The sequence below is a fragment of the Amblyraja radiata genome, chromosome 18 (assembly GCF_010909765.2).
Source record: "Amblyraja radiata isolate CabotCenter1 chromosome 18, sAmbRad1.1.pri, whole genome shotgun sequence".
NCBI lineage: Eukaryota > Metazoa > Chordata > Chondrichthyes > Rajiformes > Rajidae > Amblyraja > Amblyraja radiata.
This window is the reverse complement of record NC_045973.1, coordinates 17,850,082-17,869,991: the sequence shown is the minus strand read 5'-3', so window position 1 is coordinate 17,869,991 and position 19,910 is coordinate 17,850,082.

The window sequence follows — 19,910 nt, the reverse complement described above, 5'->3', positions numbered from 1 at the left end:
GTCATCTTTCTGTTTTTACCCAATACCAGCTTTCCAAGTTAGCTTGCAGTTTCTACTGGTCCTGTCTCTGTGGTTGCAGTCAAGATGGTAGAAGGCTGCTTCCTTTCATGACCATATCTAGATAGTCTGGATGGACTTTCATGAGCAGCTCGATCCCCAATAGTGTTGCCTTCTACACTTTCCATAGATGCTGCCTGCATCTTTTCCAACATTTTATGTTTTAATGTCAGATTTCCAAATTTTTAGATTTTAACTTTTACTAAGGTTCAATTGACAGAAACAATGTTTCTAGGTGAGAGGGTGCTGCAGATCCACTGACTTCAGGATAGCATTTAAGAAGTAATGATGGGAGGAGAGATGTTGAGAATTGATAGCACTTCCTGACACTACAATGCGACTGATACCCTCCCACTGCCAAGCAGGCAATGTGGGGTTGTGCTTCTGGTGTGACTTCATTCATCTGTGGCCTTCATTGCCTCTATTACAGCACAAACTCTACTCAGCAGCAGTTAGGTTCCTGATGGCATCAGGGTGTTTCTGATCGGCATCTTTTTGCTCTTAAAGAACACCAGACAGTTCACAGCTGACAGCAAACACTTCCGTGATTTCAGCAGTTTCAGAATACATTGAGGCAATTTATTGGACTCTGTTTGTGCCTTCGAAGAAGCTTATTCCATTATCCCAGGGTGTATCGTTGCCTCCAGGTGATGATCTATCCAGGTTCCATGTTGGTATTAGTATGAGTATCCCCACAGCATCAATATTAATGGTGAAATGCACAGTCTTGCTTTAGCTTATCAATTTAGGAGCAAATTAATTTCTAGGGCAATGTATGGAAACATATTGATAGAAAGACATTACAGACTTTGAGGTGTTAATAACCTAATAATGATGAGTCTGCATAGCTACAAAATTTAATAATTTATCATACTATAGCAATGATTATATAGCAAAGATAGACACTGAATGCTGGAGTATGTAACTCAGCGGGTCAGGAAGCATCTCTGGAGAAAAGGAATAGGCGACATTTCGGGATGAGACCCTTCTTCAGACTATAGTGCTCCACACACATTATGCTTGCAAGTATTTAACTACTCCTACAAATTAATTTCATGAGGTTAAACAAATCATAAATGATAAATAAAGTTTTTGTTAAAAGGATGTTTTGGACATTGCAGTCAATCAGCAAAGGGATAGTATGTAGAAAGGGTTCGTTAGGTATGGTCTGTATTTAGTCATATATCGACCAGTTGATGTGGGGGAGCATGGCAGAGGCTTTATTATGCATTAGCTTCATGAGGGTAAGCTGCACTGTTTGAAGCTAATTGAGTCCAATCGACACCGCTGTTCGGCATGTTGCTCTTATTGTGAAATAAAGCACTCATCGATTCACATCAAGCTTCATTTCACTGAAGGAAGTTTGTTCATTCTGACTTCAAGAGAGAATGAACAATCATTCATGCAAAAGACACAACCTTCTGCTGCATATCTCTAGAGGATCTCCTGTTACATCCCTGGGCTAAGAATAGAAATGCTTAGGCTGCTCATAGGATTACATTTATCCACAGGATGTCGGCATCACCTGCAGTATCAGCATTTATTGTCCATTTCTAATTGCCCTTTAGCTAAGAAGGCAGTAAGTATACCCATTTTGGTTAGTCTGCATTACAGCAGAGATTGATTCTTTGTTCTCAGGTAGGTGAGTTTTCATAACAATCTAATAGCTTAATTTCCATCATTCCTGAAACTAGCATTTCTCTTTACTTACTTAGATTTAAAGTTCCTCATTTGCCATTTCCTCATTTCTAATTCTGTATATCAATCAATATGTTATTGTACACCCGCCCCCCCCCCCTAAATATGGCAGAATAAAATGCCCTTCCTAACAACAGAGAATTATTCCTTGCCTGCTTTTTTGCATTGTTCCTTGCGGCATTTTTATCTCCCACACAGACAAGTAGATTGGATATTAAATGCCCCCTCAGATTCCTATTAATTGTTATTGTTATTGTTGGTGTCGCCCACATTCATTAAATGTATATTTTCAATGTAAGTATACTGCATTCCATGGGCTTTTCTGCCTGGTTGATTAGGGACCATTGGTGAGTCTGCATTGTGCGTATTGGGCTCAGTTTGGGTTACCCTGCGATAGGAAGAATGTCATTAAGTTGGAAAAGCAGTAGAGAAGTTGTACGAGGATATTGCCAGATCTCAAGGGTGTAAGCTATAGGGAGAGGTTGGGCAGGCTGACTTTATTCCCTGGAGAGCTGGAGGCTGAGGGATGAGGAATGCACAGGGTCTTTTACCCAGAGTAGCTGAATCAAGAACCAGAGGATATAGGTTTGAGGTGAGAGGGGAAAGATTCAATAGGAATCTGAGGGGCAACTTTTCACCTGGATGGTTGTGGATATATGGAACAAATTGCCAAAAGAGGTAGTTGAGGTAGATGCTAAAACAGCATTTCAAATACATTCGTAAGGTGGGAAAGGTTTAAAGAGATATGGGCCAAATGAGAGTAAACGTGTCTAGTTTAGATAGGGCAAGGATAAGTTGAGCTGAAGGCCCTGTTTTTATGTTGTAATGCTCTATGACTCCATGACTAGTTTAGGCACCATCAATTGAAGCCCCGCCCAGTTTATATACATAACATACCCAAGCCTCCAGCTATCATGTTCAGTTCTCCTCTGACTATTATTAGTACAAATTTTGCAGCAGAATACAATCTCTATAACAGAGACATTGTTATGATACTAGAACATTGAGTTTGATTCACACCATAACAGCTGGGGAATCTAACTTGAAGTAATTAAATAAAATCTGGAATTTAAGGGAAAAGGCTAGTTTGAGTCATGATAGCCATGAAAGTACTAGAATGTTGTTAACAATATGTCGTTTATTAATGTTCTCTCTGTGAAGCACATATGTAGATAATGATGATAGCAATCATCTGCTTTTCTTTTCTGAACAGAACAACTGACAGAAATAAAGCATTTCACCAAGGGGCTGTCTGCTGTATATCCATTTTAAGTGCACTCTCCCGACTCTGCCGCTCCCACCTCGTTATCAATGCAACCAGCTAATAACAGTCCTTTCTTTCAATGATTGCAGTAGCCATTTATGATATTTCAATTGCAGCGAGGATGGGAGAGGGCTTGTCACAATGTGTGGTTTTGTAGACAGGGGATGGGTAGGGGGGGCAGGGCTGGAGGAAGAAGAAAGATGTGCCAGTCTGTGAAGCAGAGAGGTGAGATGAGATGAGCAATAATTCTTACCTTGGCTGTGTGTGTAAGGTCGTTAATCTTCTTGTAGCGTTGATGCCATGTCCTGAGGCAGGGTAAGACTGATTGCATTTATAACTTCAGATGCACCTTCTGGCCACTTTATCTGCTTAGAATCTCAGGTCTTGGCAGAGTGGAATTGGAAGATTCTGGGTTTGCTTTAGAAAATCTTGGTTCTCATCCATAAGACTACAGAGTCAGTAAGCTCTGGGATGCAGTCTCGCTGTGCCACCACTTATTACGCCACTGTGCTACCCTTCTATCCTGCATGGAACTTGTTTTACCTAAAATGTGAGGATTATGGTAATTCTGGCATTGACTGACAGTGTTGCTCATTAGAGGATTTTATGTAGGGGACAGTACTGTCCATTCTTTTTGAACCAGACTTCCTCTCAATACTAAGAGAAGACCAAGGGGAGTCCCACTGGGCACCCAAAATTACAACAGGCTAATCTCAGAGAGACACTCATTCCTCTCTAAGGTGGTTTATAATCGGAAGTCAGGGAATAAAGAGTGTTGTAGTATCTGACTGCAGACTGAAGTGGTGGACAAACAGACTTTGAAGGTCCAACAAATATGACTGGAGTAGCAGTAGAGTCGCTGGCTTACAGAGTCAGAGACCCGGGTTCGATCCTGACTATCGGTACTGTCTGTACTGAGTTTGGACGCTCTCCCCGTGACCTGTGTGGGTTTTCTCTGGGTATTGTTTTTTAATTGGTTCACTGGTTCAATGGTCCTTTATTATCACGTGTACCGAGGTGCAGTGGAATTTGATTTACAATACAGTCATACCAAAAAAGCAACAAGATACAAAACTACATAAAGATTAGACATAAACTGCCACCACAGCAGCATGTGGGAATCCCTAGGGCACACAGCATAAGTAGAGTCCCACAGCCAGTTCAATGTCCAGGCCACACACACACTCCTTCATCGTGATGTGACCAGAGTTGTACCGACCGCTGTCATTGTCTCTGCAGTCCCTGTCCACCCAAACAGTCAGAAAGCCATCCACATTCGCACTAGGCTCTGGGATGCCCTCATAGAAACATAGAAACATAGAAAATAGGTGCAGGAGGAGGCCATTCGGGCCTTCGAGCCAGCACCGCCATTCATTGTGATCATGGCTGATCATCCCTATCAATAACCCATGCCTGTCTTCTCCCTATATCCCTTGACTCCACTAGCCCCTAGAGCTCTATCTAACTCTCTCTTAAATCCATCCAGTGATTTGGCCTCCACTGCCCTCTGTGGCAGGGAATTCCATAAATTCACAACTCTCTGGGTGAAAAGGTTTTTTTTCACCTCAGTCTTAAATGACCTCCCCTTTATTCCAAGACTGTGGCATCATGGAGTGATGTCCCCGCAAATACCGAGATCACTGCACTCACAGCAATCCCTCCGAGTCCTCACCAGTGCAGGCAGCACGTCCATCTTGTTTTTCGGCGACCTCACATTCCCCACTGTGATGGAAGGCAAATAACCTTTACCTTCTTCCTCCTTTTCTCCCGTCGGGCGATCGAAACATCCGCAGTCGGGGCGATCGAAGTTCCTGCAGTCGGTGATCAAACCCCCCGCAACGGGTCGATCGAGACTCCCGTGATCGGGGCGGTCGAAGTTCCTGTGGTTCGAGCTCCCGAAATCGATCCCTAACAAAGGGACTGCCAGCTCCGTAATGTTAGGCCGCTATGCGGACGGAGATACGGTATGGAAAAATTTGCACCTCCGTCGAGGGAAGAGATAAAAAACGTTTCCCCCACCCCCCACATAATACAAAACTCAAGATACACTAAAACATACAAATTAGACTAAAAACAACAAAAGAAGAAAGGGACGAGACAGGTTGTTGGTGAGGCTGCTACTTACGGTGCCACCCATGACCTGCATGCGTTTTCTCCAGGTGCTCCAGTTTCTTCCCACACTCCAAAGATGTACAGATTTGTAGGTTGATTGGCTTTGTAAAACAAAATGTAAATTGCCCCTGGCGTGTGTAGGATAGTGTTACCGTGCAGGGATTATGGATTCGGTGGGCCGAAGGGCCTGTTTCCACACTGTATCTCTAAACTAGACTAAACTAGACTAAACGACTAAACACCAAATATAATGAGATTCTTTAGAATTCACTGCCGTGGTGGCCTAGTCATTGATTTCATGCAAACCAACGAACAAAAGATTTTCAGATCATAGAGAACTCAAGGGATATGAGATTATGACAGGAAAATGGTGTTGAGGCAGAAGATCAGATGTGATTTTCTTGAATCTGGAGCAGGTTGGAATGTTGAACGGTCAACTCCTGCTCCTATTATGTTTTGTTTCCACAAAATTCTTAATCTCAAATTATGGACTGAAGGAATTCCTTTTGTTCCTGTTATGTAGAAGTCCAACAATATATTTTGTTCTTGCTCAATCCACAAGATCATCAGCCATGCAGATATTAAAATACCTCATTCTGTTGACATCATTTTGTGCTGAAAATGATTTCTCCAATTGTCAGAGTCATTGGCCAGAGAAATAAATGTGTGACCTCTAATTAGTGGCAACATAAATCTTTATTCCACCTGCATTATCTAAGTTTCTATCTTTCAACATTATAAGGGATGTCTCTAATAAGTTATTTCCATGATTCTTGAAAGCTTATCTACCCCATTGACACTTTTGTCATATATTGGGGCAGATTCTACAATGAAGTATTGATGGCTGCCATTACTATTCTATGGTCCTCTCAAGAAATACCTTCAGTTTTTCTTTTTCTTTTTTTACTGCAGAATGGGTGGAATGATTACGATTGATGAAAGGATTGTATCGGTTTATTAGTGCCCCGTGTACCAAGATACGACCAAAGCAAAGCTAATATTCTGATAAAGACCTAAACAGATAGAACTCATTACCTAAAGACCAACCTGCCATTGTTGTCTAGTTATAGTCCAGAGTGGGTGCTAAGATGGAGCTAAGAGTATTTTCAGCTCCCAAATGTGTCCTTCTGTCATCTGTCTGAGAGCCTAGACACATCTACAAGCTTATTTCTAGGTAATTATTCCAGAGGATGCTCAATATGTATTTACTTCAGCAGAACTTTCCGAACAATGATGGGAAACTTTTTTTAAGGGTCCAAAGATGGACAATTCTAAGCAAATAGTTATTATTGATCTTGATTGACAAATTTGAGTAGCAAGAGATACAAATGATGGCTGACATATTTTTAGTGCTTGCTCATTTGTACATTGGACTGGTTAACCAGAACAACAATGGCTCTATCATTATTTGTGTGGGTGGGTGGAAAGGAAAGGAAAGATAAAGAATGTATTGACAGGTAATGTCATCCAATCTATGCTCCAGAAATCATGTCCTGCTTTCAGGAAAATAGGCAGAACATTGAAAAATGCTGCCTCAAACTTAACACGAATGAGAGACATTTGGGCAAAACTGCACAAACTAAAGAGGGACAACTTTTCATGATTGTAGAATGTACAACTGTACAGCACAAGAACAGCTCCTTCAGCCAATAATGTCCAGGCTGAACATAATGCTAAATTGAACTAATATTCACTGCCTGCATGTGATCCATATCCCTCAATTCTCTAGATATAATTTGCCTATCTAAAGGTATCTTAAATGCCACTATCTTATCTGCCTTGTCAACCCTGGCAGCATGTTCTGGTTACCCACCATTCTATGTTTTATAAACTTGCTCTGCACATTTGCTTTGGACTTTGCCTCCCGCATCTTAAGGCTCTGCCCACTAATCTTTCATATTGCCATCTTGGAAAAAGGTTTCTGACTGACTATGCCTCTCATAATGTCATTGATTTCTATCAGGTCTCAACAGCCTCTGAACATTTCAGAGAAAACAATCCAAGTTTGTTCAACCTTCCCTCATAGCTAATAACATCAAATCCAGGCAGAATTCTGGTAACTCTTCTACATCCTCTTCAAAATCTTTAGATCCTTTCTCTAATGGGGCAACAAGAATTGCATACAATACTCCAAAAGCAGCATAATTAAAGTCCCATAGAGCTACAATATGGCTTCCAAACTCTTATATTCAATGTCCCAACAAATGAAGGCTAGCACACCACACATCTCCTTTACCACGCTATCTACACGTATTGCCAATTTCAGGAAGCTATGGTATTGGACCGCAATATCCCTTTGTAAATCTGTTAAGGGTCTTTCCATTAACTTATTATTCTTCCCTTATATTCTACCTCCCAAATTGCAACACTTCACTCTTGACCAGATAGTTGTCAAAGCAGAGTTTGATCAAGCATGCATTTGTTTGCCTTTCTGATGGCAAATTTGCAATCAAATTGTAATTTTGAGGAGCTATTTGCACAGTAGGTGCAGTTTGAGAAGACATGCTTAAAGAGTTTGAGCTGCATGATTCCCTAGGACCTTGGTAAGATTGAATCAAAGCCCGAGGGTTGGCTACCCTCTGTGAATGCGTGTATTTTTACTCCTCATGTTGAAGTTTCAAGTACTTCAAAGCAGCCAGTCTATTTAACCCCTTAACATGCTGTTAGATGTATTTGTTATTTTGATTGGTGCCAGAAGTTACATAAATAGAGAATCAACCAGCTACAACATCAAATATCATCTTAAATTGAATATAAAAACATATTTGTCACTCATCCCAATGGGAATTTTGCTCCAGCATATTAAGCCAAATATTCTTCAGAACAAGCCACAGTCACTATATTTTAGATTATTCCATCATCCTGATTATTTTATATAACCTACCTTATGGTAACTCAAATTTCACTGTACCTTAACTGGTACATGTGACATAAACCGACCTTGAAACGTTGAAACCTTATCTCTGCTCAGGGAAATCTAGTTGCAAACTGTTTTAATGCTCTCAAAAGGATTGGTATTGAAATATTATATCTATCAAATTTACCTTGCCTAAAATCTCTGATGAAGTCTCTTTGAATTGAAATGTCACACCTGTTTACCTCTCCACAGATGCCGCCCAATCTGCAGAGTACTTCTAGAATTATCTCATTTTTAAAATGTTCTTTTTTATTTTGACCATCTTCCAATGCTATTCCCTGAGAAAGAAAATAATTAATTTCAACCACTTTTGGATTAAATTTCCTATTTTTAAAACTATGCAATTATTGTTTTTAGTACTATGTTCTAATGTCCTCAGGTATGAGGATACAGTTCTAATGTGGGCAAGTGAGATGAATGTTAATGGGCAAAAGGGTTGACATGGACACGATGGGCTGAGAGGCCTGTATCTGTGTTGTACAACTCAACCATGGTTTCAGACCATATTACAGACACAAACATTTGAATGGATCCAGAAATTAGCTCATGAACAGAGACAGAGAATACAAATTCAAGGGAGTCTTGCAGTTGTCAAAAGTGAGTTATTCCTCAGTATTCTATACAATTATGAGTGCTGCTGTTTGGCAAAGATGCAAAGGGCTTAGAATAGGTGGGATTTAAAGAATGAAGCCAATTATGGGAGTGACTGGAAAAGATCTTCCACTGTTAACACTGCTGTTAGAGTATTGGTACAGACACTATAGACTGCAAACTCCTCTCTTGTGCTATAGACTTTGAACATAATGTGGCTGGATCCATCAACAATGGCATTAATGGAGAAAAAGCTAAATCACTTTTGCCATTCAACCTCCATTTTATGCTCTAAATTTGAAATAAATGTATCTGTCAACGATGCAATATCACAGGGGCTGTAAAAGTTGAGTGAGTCTCGAATAAGAAGTATCTTTCTCACTGATCATACCGAAATGAGAGCCTGTACTTTTTCAGACCAGTAACTTTTCCGAAGTGACCATCCAAGTTTCCTCCAGGTGCTCTGATTTCCTCCCACTGTAAATCACTCCACTGTGTAGATTAATAACAGAAGAAAGAGTTTAAAAGTTGCAAATGTGATGAGGAGGTGAGTGATGTATATGTGTGAGAGAATAAGTTGTCGGGGTGTGGAAAATAAGTAAAGGAGGGAATGGGAGTACTGGGATTGCTACCTTCAGAACCAGCATGGACACTGTGGACCGAATGGCCTTCTTCACTACAAAATTAAAACAAATAGATTTATTTTATTTTTATTTTCCAAAGAACTTCAAAATAAATCTTGGTTGTTTATTTAATTCTGGCCCTTGGTTAATGAGATTCATTAAACATTTGATGTCAGGATTATTTAGTGGATTGCAATTTCAATGGAGCAGGTTCCTTAGTGTGTATATATATATATATATATACACATATACACACATATATGTGTATATATATATATATATATATATATATATATATATATATATATATATATATATATGAGTCAGCACCATGTTATCATAATAAGAATGATTTACATGGAAACAGCAGCTGCTAAGACAGATGAAAAGAATTATAATAATAACAAATGAGAATTAAAATTAAGTCTTTAAATTAAGGCCTTTTTTACATAGTCCAGGGAGAGAGCGAAACCAACATCAGATTTTTGTTGCTGCTAAATTGTAATCCTTCTGAAATCTGATGGTTATCCAGAACTAGAAACTGAAGAAAATACTGATTGTCAGTTTTATTTATTACCTTCTTCTGACCACTTGATTTGTTAAGGTCAGACCTATTGTTCGTGTTACTTTTGCTGGGCCTTACAGCAGTAGCAGTGAAATTCCTGATACATTGGTAATCATAACATTTCTTCAATAGAATCATAGAGCCAGCAATGGGCCGTTTGGCCCAACTCATCCATGCAGGCCAAATTTCCCCATCTAAGCAAGTCCCATTTGCCCTTGTTTGGCCCATATCCCTCTAAACCTTTCCTATCCATGTACTCGTCCAAATGTCTTTAAAAATAATATTTGTACCTGCCTCAACTGCTTCTGCTGGCAGTTCATTTCATATACCCTCATAAAAATGTTACCCCTCAGAGGGTCTGAAGAAGGGTCTCAACCCGAAACATCACCCATTCCTTCTCTCCAGAGATACTGCCTGTTCCGCTGAGTTATTCCAGCATTTTATGTCTATCTAAAAATGTTGCCCATCAGGTTCTTATTAAATCATGGGGTCCCAACCTTTTTTGTCCCGTTTACCCCTGGTAACTTTAATTGCACATAACAATCATTTCACTTATTTATGAACAACCAATGTTGAACAGATACCGGTATACCTGAACCAAACACAGTCAGTCAATGAGAAAAAATATGTACAAATCCAGAATCAACAGATTTACCCCCTGCGTAGGCAAAATTTACCCCCTATAAATTTACCCCAGATTGGGAACCCTAGTATTAAATCTTTCCCGCTCATCTTAAGCCGATGCCCTCCAGTTCTTGATTCCCTTGCCCTGGAAAAAAGACTGTGCATTCCCCCTGTCTATTCCTGGCATGATCATAAGACACCTCCATAAGATCGTCCCTCAGCCTCCTACACTCAAAGCAATAAAATGTTAGCCTGCCCAACCTCTCGCAGTTGCTCATGCACCCGAGTCCTGACAACATCTTCCCAAATCTTCTCTGTGGCCTTTTCAGCTTTATTCTTATTCTTTCAATCAGTATGAAAATGCTTGTATTTCCACAGTGGCCTTCGTTTCCCATTGTGGTGCATATTTTGTATGCACTTCAGACATTCTTTGTTTGAACGTTTTCCAACCACATGGTGCCCAGGTGGAATATTCTGTGTTTGCAATCATCACAGGGAGAGGAAATCGTTTCTACTGCAGATGTTGACTGCTTTTACAGGACAACTTTAATTAAACACTGTTTATCAAGTTAGAAGTTAACCTTGGGCGTAAACAAGTTTTTCAACTTATGGCAAGAATTTTGGTGACAGGCACAGAATGATGCACTCCCTGCAGAAGACGTTAAATGATCATTCATTGAAAATATGCGACACATGGCATTGTAGTGCAACAATTATGGAAAATGTCAATCTCATGTATTGAAACAATTCACTGTTGGATTTAATGGTACATTCATTATATTGCTGACTGCTATTCCAGAGACCTGGATGGATTATCCAGAGCATCTGTCTTTGAATCCCTTTGAGGGAGATTTAACATTGGAATTCAATTTAGAAATGAATGAATAAATAAGTTTATTGGCCAAGTATGTACACATATAAGGAATGCTCCGCTTGCAAGTAACATCACGACATACAGTAAACCATTAAGAATAAAACATAAAACATTAAGAATAAAACATTATAGTTTAAACATGTGAATGGAATGAAATGAAATACCAGAGCAAAAGGAGGCTACAGACTTTTGTTTTTTGAGTAGAGCTATTGCTCGTGGAAAAAAAGCTTTTTTTATGTCTGGCTGTGGCGGCTTTGACGGTCCGGACTCGCCTTCCAAGGGAAGTGGTTCAAAGAGTTTGTGGCCAGGGTGAGAGGGGTCAGAAATGATCTTCCTGGCCCTTGCAGTGTACAGTTCGTCAATGGGGGGAAGGTTGCAGCCAACAACCTTCTCAACTGATCGAATGATTTTCTGCAGCGTCCAGATGTCGTGCTTGGTGGCTGAGCCAAACCAGACCATGATGGAGAAGGTGAGGACAGACTCTACGATAGCAGTATAGAATTGAACCATCATTATCTGTGGCAGGTACACAAAATTGCTGGGGAAACTCAGCGGGTGCAGCAGCATCTATGGAGCGAAGGAAATAGGCGACGTTTCGGGCCGAAACCCTTCTTCAGACTGATGGGGGGTGGGGAAAGAAAGAAGGAAAAAGGGAGGAGGAGGAGGAGCCCGAGGGCGGGCGGATGGGAGGAGACAGCTAGAGGGTGAAGGAAGGGGAGGAGACAGCACGGGCTAGCCAAATTGGGAGAATTCAATGTTGATGCCATAAGGACGCAAGGACCCCAGACGGAATATGAGGTGCTGTTCCTCCAATTTCCGCTGTTGCTCACTCTGGTAATGGAGGAGACCCAGGACAGAGAGGTCGGATTGGGAATGGGAGGGGGAGTTGAAGTGCTGAGCCACCGGGAGGTCAGGTAGGTTATCTGTGGCAGATTGTGTTTCCTCAGCTGCCGCAGGATGTACATCCTTTATTTGGCCTTTTTGACTGTGGAGTCGATGATGGCCCCCATTTAAGGTCCTTGGAGATGACGATTCCAAGGAAATTAAAGGAGTCCACAGATCTATTAGTACAAGTGCTTATGAAGTTTTGGATTAGCTACAGAAACCTAGATAATTAACCAAAGTCAAAAATTGTTACAGTACATAATTCTTACAGTACAGGAGGCCATTTAGCACTTCAAATATATTCCAGTTTCAACTAATCCAACTAGGGGGCAACACAGTGGAGCATGGTGGAGTTGCTGCCTTACAGCACCAGAGACCTGAGTTCGAATCTGACAATGGCTGCTCTCTATATGGAGTTTGTACTTTCTCCCTGTGACTGCGTGGGTTTTCTTCAGGTGCTCCGGTTTCCTTCCATACTCCAAAAACGTACAGGTTTGTAGGTTAATTTGCTTCTGTATAGAGCTAGTGTACTCTCTGGTCACTGGTCAGATTTGGTGGCCCTAAGGTATACAACAATACAGACCACACCTGGAGTATTGTGTGCAGTTTTGGTCTCCTAATTTGAGGAAGGACATTCTTGCTATTGAGGGAATGCAGCTTAGGTTCACAAGTTTAATATCCGGGATGGCAGGACTGTCATATGATGAAAGAATGGAGCGACAGGGCTTGTATTCACTGAGTTTAGAAGGATGAGAAGGGTTCTTATAGAACCTTATAAAATTATTAAGGGATAGGACACGTTAGATGCAGGAAACGCTCCCGATGTTGGGGGAGTCCAGAACCATGGGCCACAGTTTAAGAATAAGGGGTAGGCCATTTAGAACTGAGATGAGGAAAAACTTTTTGAAACAGAAAGCTGTGAATTTGTGGAATTCTCTGCCTCAGATGGATGCATTCAAAAGAGAGTTAGATAGAGCTCTTAGGATTAGTGGAATCTAGGGGCATGGGGCGAAGGCAGGTACTGATTGTGGATGATCAGCCATGATCACATTGAATGGCGGTGCTGGCTTGAAGGGCCGAATGGCCTACTCCTGCACCTATTGTCAATGTATCTATATAAGATCCTCTCATCCTTCTGAATTCCAGTGAATATATACAACAATTGATTGCTGCTACGCCTGAGCTGTGGAAGATTCTGTGAATGAGTCCCATTATCTGAACATTGCATTGAGAATAAAACCATGGGGCAGGAGAAGCTTGCTAGGGAGACTGCGGAAAGATGTTTGACCTGTTTCGGGGTCCTGCATTGTTTCCAACTTCCTTTCGTGAACAAGAGTGCCGCTCGTGAAATTTCAACATGCTCCATCAAAATGCGTGGTCAAGTGGCACAAAGGAGAAAAATGACTGCACTGTGAAAACATGTGTGCCGCTCAAAGTGAAGAATATCAGGAATGGTGGATGACTGTTTGCATGGTAGTGCGCAATGTGGATTACAATGGAATAGGTCTGACATTTACAAGATGAACAGGGTCATTTTTCTTGAGAGGGAAGCAATTAAATACTAAAACACATCTCAAGAACATGGTCCTGTGTCAGAGGAGATGATTCTAAATTGCTGATCGCCAGTGAGGAGGAAATTGCACTTCTGTGTTCGACTTTAGGAGATCAAAAATGCATGAAACAATAAAGAAATAGTTGACAAGAAAAGATCTATTGTTCCTTGTAAGCTTATACCATTCAGTTGTGCAGCCCAACACACACGGCACCTTGCCCACTACCCCCTCTGTCATATCAAAGGAAGGATGAAAAATGTGTAAAAATCTAATCAAGTTGTGAAGAAAATTCATCGCTGATCTTTTTAGATAATCAACAATAATCCAGAAAACCAACTGACTCAGATAAACGCTATCACTTCATATCTCTCTTTACACTTTTAGACTTTAGGGGTACAAAGAGGAAACAGGCCCTATGGTCCAGTGAGTCCATGCTGACCAGCGATCCCCCTGTTCTTCTTAGACCCCCTTCGGTCATGGCTGGCCACAGGTGTCTCCAGGGTTGGAGGATGCCAGTGCATGTCTTTGTTTAACGTGGGGAGACTGGTGCACTGTCAAGGAATTATCTCTAATGCAGGAGACTGCAGGAGTGGGGCGCCATTGTGTAAGGCTGCTCTGCCTGCAGTCCACCCTTTCACCCTTTTTTATTTTTATTTTTAGTCCTGTTAAAAAAAACCCAAATGTTAGTTGGAGGTCTTTTATGTGGTGGGTGGGGGAGGGGAAGGGGGAAACTGCTTCTGAGCTGCTTCTTTGCCCCTTCCTCGCTGCCTACCATTGGACTGGAGCGGCCTATCCATTCGGGACCGGCCAGGGCTACAGCTTCGGCGGCGGCGCAGCGCCGGGACACCATCACGGAGCGGGCGATGCCTTACCGGCTGTAACCGGCGACTCCAACATCCGAGGAGCTGTGGCTGCGGGCGTCCAGCCGCAGGTGGCGCTGGATTTAAGACACCGTGGAGCCTGGGATCCGCGATCGCCAGAGTCGGAGCTCCAACCAGCGCGGCCTGAGGACTTCAAGAGCCGCGGTCTCCAGGGAGGAAGTGGCCGCTCCAGACATTCCAAACCACTGAGGAGTGTTTCACTCGACGCCGGAGTTCCAGCTTTCTGGCAAGGGGGCCTGAAAACATCGGACTGGCTGCGGAGGCCACAAATAGGCCCCGACCTCGGGCGATTCATGGAGGAAGAGGACTTAACTTTCTGATGCCTTTCCCCACAGTGGAACATTTTGATTCTGTTGTGGGGGGACGTTCATGTTGAATTCTATGGTGTGTTGTGTCATTTTTCTTTCTTTTAATTTTTCTATGGATGTACGGAAACGTAATTATTTATTTTATGTAAAGCACTTTGGTTTCAACGCGAGTTGATTTAACCGTGCTATATAAATAAAATTTACTTACTTACTTACTTACTTACTTACTTACTTACTAATGAACCCATTCTGTGAATCTCCTTGCAACCTTCTTAGTTCTGAGGAAAACAGTCCTAGCTTTTCCATTTGTGGTCAAAATCCCTATTCTTTCAGACATGTAGTTTAAAAAAAACCTCACTGTCAGAGGAAGTCAGTGAATCTCCTGTTCCACGCTGAACCTGACTGAAATACAAAATTTCAAACAGTACCTTGGACTGTTCTTTTTTTTTCCTAATTCCAATTTGCTCTAAAGTCTTTTTTTTTTTTAAGACTTTTTAAAATTTTTACCATCTTGCAGAATGTACATGTAACTATTGTATAATTTATGTGTCATTTATGTTTGGGGTGTTGAGCTCTGAGCCAATGTGCTTGTGATGGTGCTGCAAGCAAGATTTTCATTGTAACTGTATCTCAATGAACTTGTGCATATGGCAATAAACTCCACGACTTGACCTTCCAGTCTCTCTAAACTCATTTCATCAAAATGTTGTCTAATAATCTAATAGTAGATAGTGAAATAGTGTAGGAAGTAACTGCAGATATTGGTTTACACCAAAGATAAACACAAAATACTGGAGTAACTTAGCGAGAGAGGCAGCATCTCTGGATAGACATTTCGAAATAATGGCTTTAACTATTCACTATTAGATAGTAAATTTAATCTGTCCATTATCTTATAAAGTTTAATCAAAGTATGACTGCTAACACTGCATACCTCCTACTGCTACAGCTCTGCGTAAAGGACAGGTAGGTGTGTTATGAGGGGCAATGATGGTGAGATATTAAATGTAAATGCCATTTTCATGCAATCTGAACAGGGTGCTGGGCGGCAATTAGAATCAAGCAGTCTTGTAGCAGGAAATCAGGCCTTTCAGCCCAATGAGTCCGTTCTGGCCATCAAGCATCCATTTACTCTAATCCAAAGGATAGAAGAAATCATCTGAACATTGCATTGAAAATAAAATATAGACAATAATATAGAAAATATGGGGAATAAAAGGGAAAATATAGATCAACTGAGCGCAGTCATTTACCCGGGGCATGGGAATGAAAAAAAGAGGAAGTATTTAATACAAAGCTGTGGGACAATTTTTTCACAGAGGGTGGAGGCTACATGGAATTGTCGGATGAAGTAGTTGAGGCAGGTACTAAAGCACCATTAAAAGGGACTTGGGCAGGTACATGGATAGAAAACGTTTAGAGGTATATGGGCCAAACACGGGCAAATGGGATGAACTTAAATGAAGCATCTTGGTCATCATGGCCCAGTTGGGTCAAAGGGCCTGTTTCCATGCTGCTTTATGACTCTATAACCCCAATTGCATTGATAATTTTGTCTTGATGTACACTCCACTCTATGTCCAAGCCTAGCACTGTGGCCCTTGGAAACAGTAACCTCTTTCTTGCTTTCCCTTGATCCATCACGATTTCCAGGAAGGTTTTAGAAAAAAACAGGGGAATGGCCTGATACCAATTTCAGAAGCTGATTGATCCTGCAGAGCTGTTAAAGACACACCAGAGAAGGAAATATAAAGATTCATTTGATTACAATCAACACTAAACTGCTCCATAAAACTTTATGAAACCAATTCTGTTTTTGCAATCCCCAATGACAAGGGCATTCTTTTGATATTCCTTGGTTGCCGGGCAACTGAAGATTTAACACAATGATGTGGAATGATAATTTCAGGATTTTATACTTACATCCAGTCAGAATGAAAACAATGATAACAAACAAATGCATACTGAGTTGTGACCTTGCTGGGTTTCACAAGTTTATTTATCTTCCATCAAAAAGATGTTACATATTATTGTGCAATTGTATTCCTTTCGTGAGCTTGAGAAAGGTAGAAAGACTAGAATGTATTTAATGCTTCTTTAGACCCCACGATAATGGAAAGGGAAAGCTAACATTTTCTCGTTTACCTGGATTTCAGTGCTACATCCCGGATATCAAAACGTTTATCTCCGGACTTAACCAGATTATTCATTTGGAATCAATGTTCATTAGTTGATCACAGGTACTGTATGTTTGCTGAAGGCTCTGTTAATTGTTTGGCACAGAAGAGATTGCAAACTGCAGATCCTGAGCAAAAAACAAAGCGTTGGAGGAACTCGAAGGGTCAGGCAGCATTTGTGAAGGGAAATGGACAGATGATGTTGCTCTCCAGACTCTGAAGAAGGATAGCGATCCAAAACATCATCCCTCCACGGATGCTGCTTGGACCACTGTGGCATCTTGGAATAAGGAGGAATTTCCAGTCACGAGGGGTGACCACACCGTGTGCAAGGAAAGAACAAGACCCAACTATAGGTGTAATATTTTCCATAGACCATTAGCACTAACACCCTCTGATAAATGCAACGCGGGAAAAACACAAATAAACTGCAGTTCGCGTAAAGAGGTATTTAAAACAGAATGTACTGTTGAATAGAACATGTTAACCATCTCAAAGTTCCAACAAAGTGGTCTATGTGAGCCCACACCAGGCCTAACTGATGAATTACAAGTAATTACTTACGTAACTGATTAATCACAGTAATTACAAGCTACCAACAAGCCTCAGGTAACCCGAGTCTGAATGATCGTGTTCAAAGCTTTAGTAAAGAGCTGACAAGAAGAAAATTACAATTGAAATAAGCCTTAACATTGATTGAATTGATTGAAAGATGCATGAAAACAGGTCCTTGGGCCCAAAGATCTTAGAGCAGAGCAGCTCTAAGATCTTTGCTTGGGCCCACCAAGTCCATGCCCACCAATGATCACCCATTCACACTAGTTTTATGTTATTCCACTTTCACTTCCACTCCCTACGCATACAGGACAATTTACAGAGGCCAATTAACCTACAAACCTGCATGTCTTTGGGATGTGAGTGAAGACTGGAGCACCCTGAGGAAACCCGGAGGAATTGTAAAACCTTCCTATGACTGCAATAGTTCAGGAACACAGTCCTTCTTCTTCCACATAAGGGCAATTAGAGATAGGCAATAAATACTAACCTTATTCTGAAACACAGATCGCACAAAGGAATATCAGAAGTAGGAGGATGGTTACTTTCTGACTGAAACCTGTAAATAAAAGTACGTGATAATAATCATTAAACTGGTCCACCATTCATTTTCTCGCACCCTTGGTTCCAGAGACTTGCCGGATTACCTGTTTTGCCGGAGATATCAACCCGCGAGTTCGGCCTCGGAAGCCAGCTGTGGGAACGGATCTGGCAGCTCAGGCTGGGCCGGAGTTCCAGAGACACAGCCGCAGGGGGCAAATTCAACCCGCCGATCGGAAGTCGGCTATGGAAGTCCCAATGAGGATGAGATTGGCCGCCTCGCCCAGCGCAAGCGCTGCATTTTCAGGGAGACATCCGAGTGGGACGATTTCAAGTGCACTCTTGTTATTTTGTCCATATTAAAGCAGGTGCCGGACCATTAGTTGCCGGAAAATTGGCGGTGGACCTGTATCACTCTTACTTGCTGCATTTAGAGCAACGTAACAAAGACATTTTTAAAAGAATAATTCTCGAAATATCTTGTAACAATTGGAATCCGGTTAATATTCTCATTATACTCAGCAAATAATCACCACAATTAGTGAAATTCCCGACATCATTTGTAGCTACGGTGATAAAGGAAATGGAAATGTCAGTGGGTCTGAATGAGATTACACTCGGGAAAACTTAGAATGGAAGAAAACAAGATTATTACAGGCTTCACACATACATCTATCTACACAAGCCCTCAATCTGGTTCCTTCATGTCTTTTAGTCTAATAACTGTCTCAACTCACAGGCAGTTATTAATTTATTGAATGTATTGAATTTTTGTTCCATACATATTACCTATGTGTATTGTGTATACAGGCCTGTTATGCTGCTACAATATAGTTAGTCCATATGACAATTAAACACCCTTGCTTGCTCTTCCCTTTCGATTTTGAGTGATTAAATTTTCCAGTAAATGTAATTCAAGATAGAGGGTTTACAGAAAAGTAGAAGCCCATTTGATAAGTGGGAAAAATAAAAGAGAAAGAATAACCATGTTTTGGCTCCCGTAAGGAGCTGTGTTATATTCTCGTTGATACGGAAGTCATCAATAGAGCCCTCCCGTCAGGAAGAGGCACAGAACAGCAGGATCGTTTGCTGCCATTTGAAAAGCTCTTCCTTTATGTATTTTAATGCAACAAAGATAACGTTGGCATCTACTTTATACGTCAATTCATCTATATACAGTCAAAATTAGCTTTCAACCAAAAATACAATAACTCCAGGGTAGGATGAAACTGCGAACACAACAGAAATGTTCTGCCATTCATTTGCACCATGGTCGATGGTTTCTTGTTCTTGGTTTCTTGGTCCTCCAAAATATTCTAAATAGAATTTAAACTGGAGGTGGTGGAGGGAGGACTTAAACCAGGAAGGGTTTTTGGGAAGATAGAGCTACCTTAAATTTAGTTGCATCTGGTTGGGTATCTATGGTAGGGTGAAGACTATTTGATGCTTTAATTGTGCGGGGGAAGAATGATGGTCATTTGAGTCTGATTTTCCAACCTTTTGTAATTCCCACACTATTGTTTGCCTTTCAATGATGATGTCCAGGACATGGACTGGAGCACATTGCGTCTTGCTCCAGATCCCAGCAAGTGCAGTCTCCTGTGCCTCCGTACATAACAAAGTTACTGACTGGGAACTGTGAAGTAGGATGAACATGAATAGATTTAGCATTCAGCAGCGTGGACT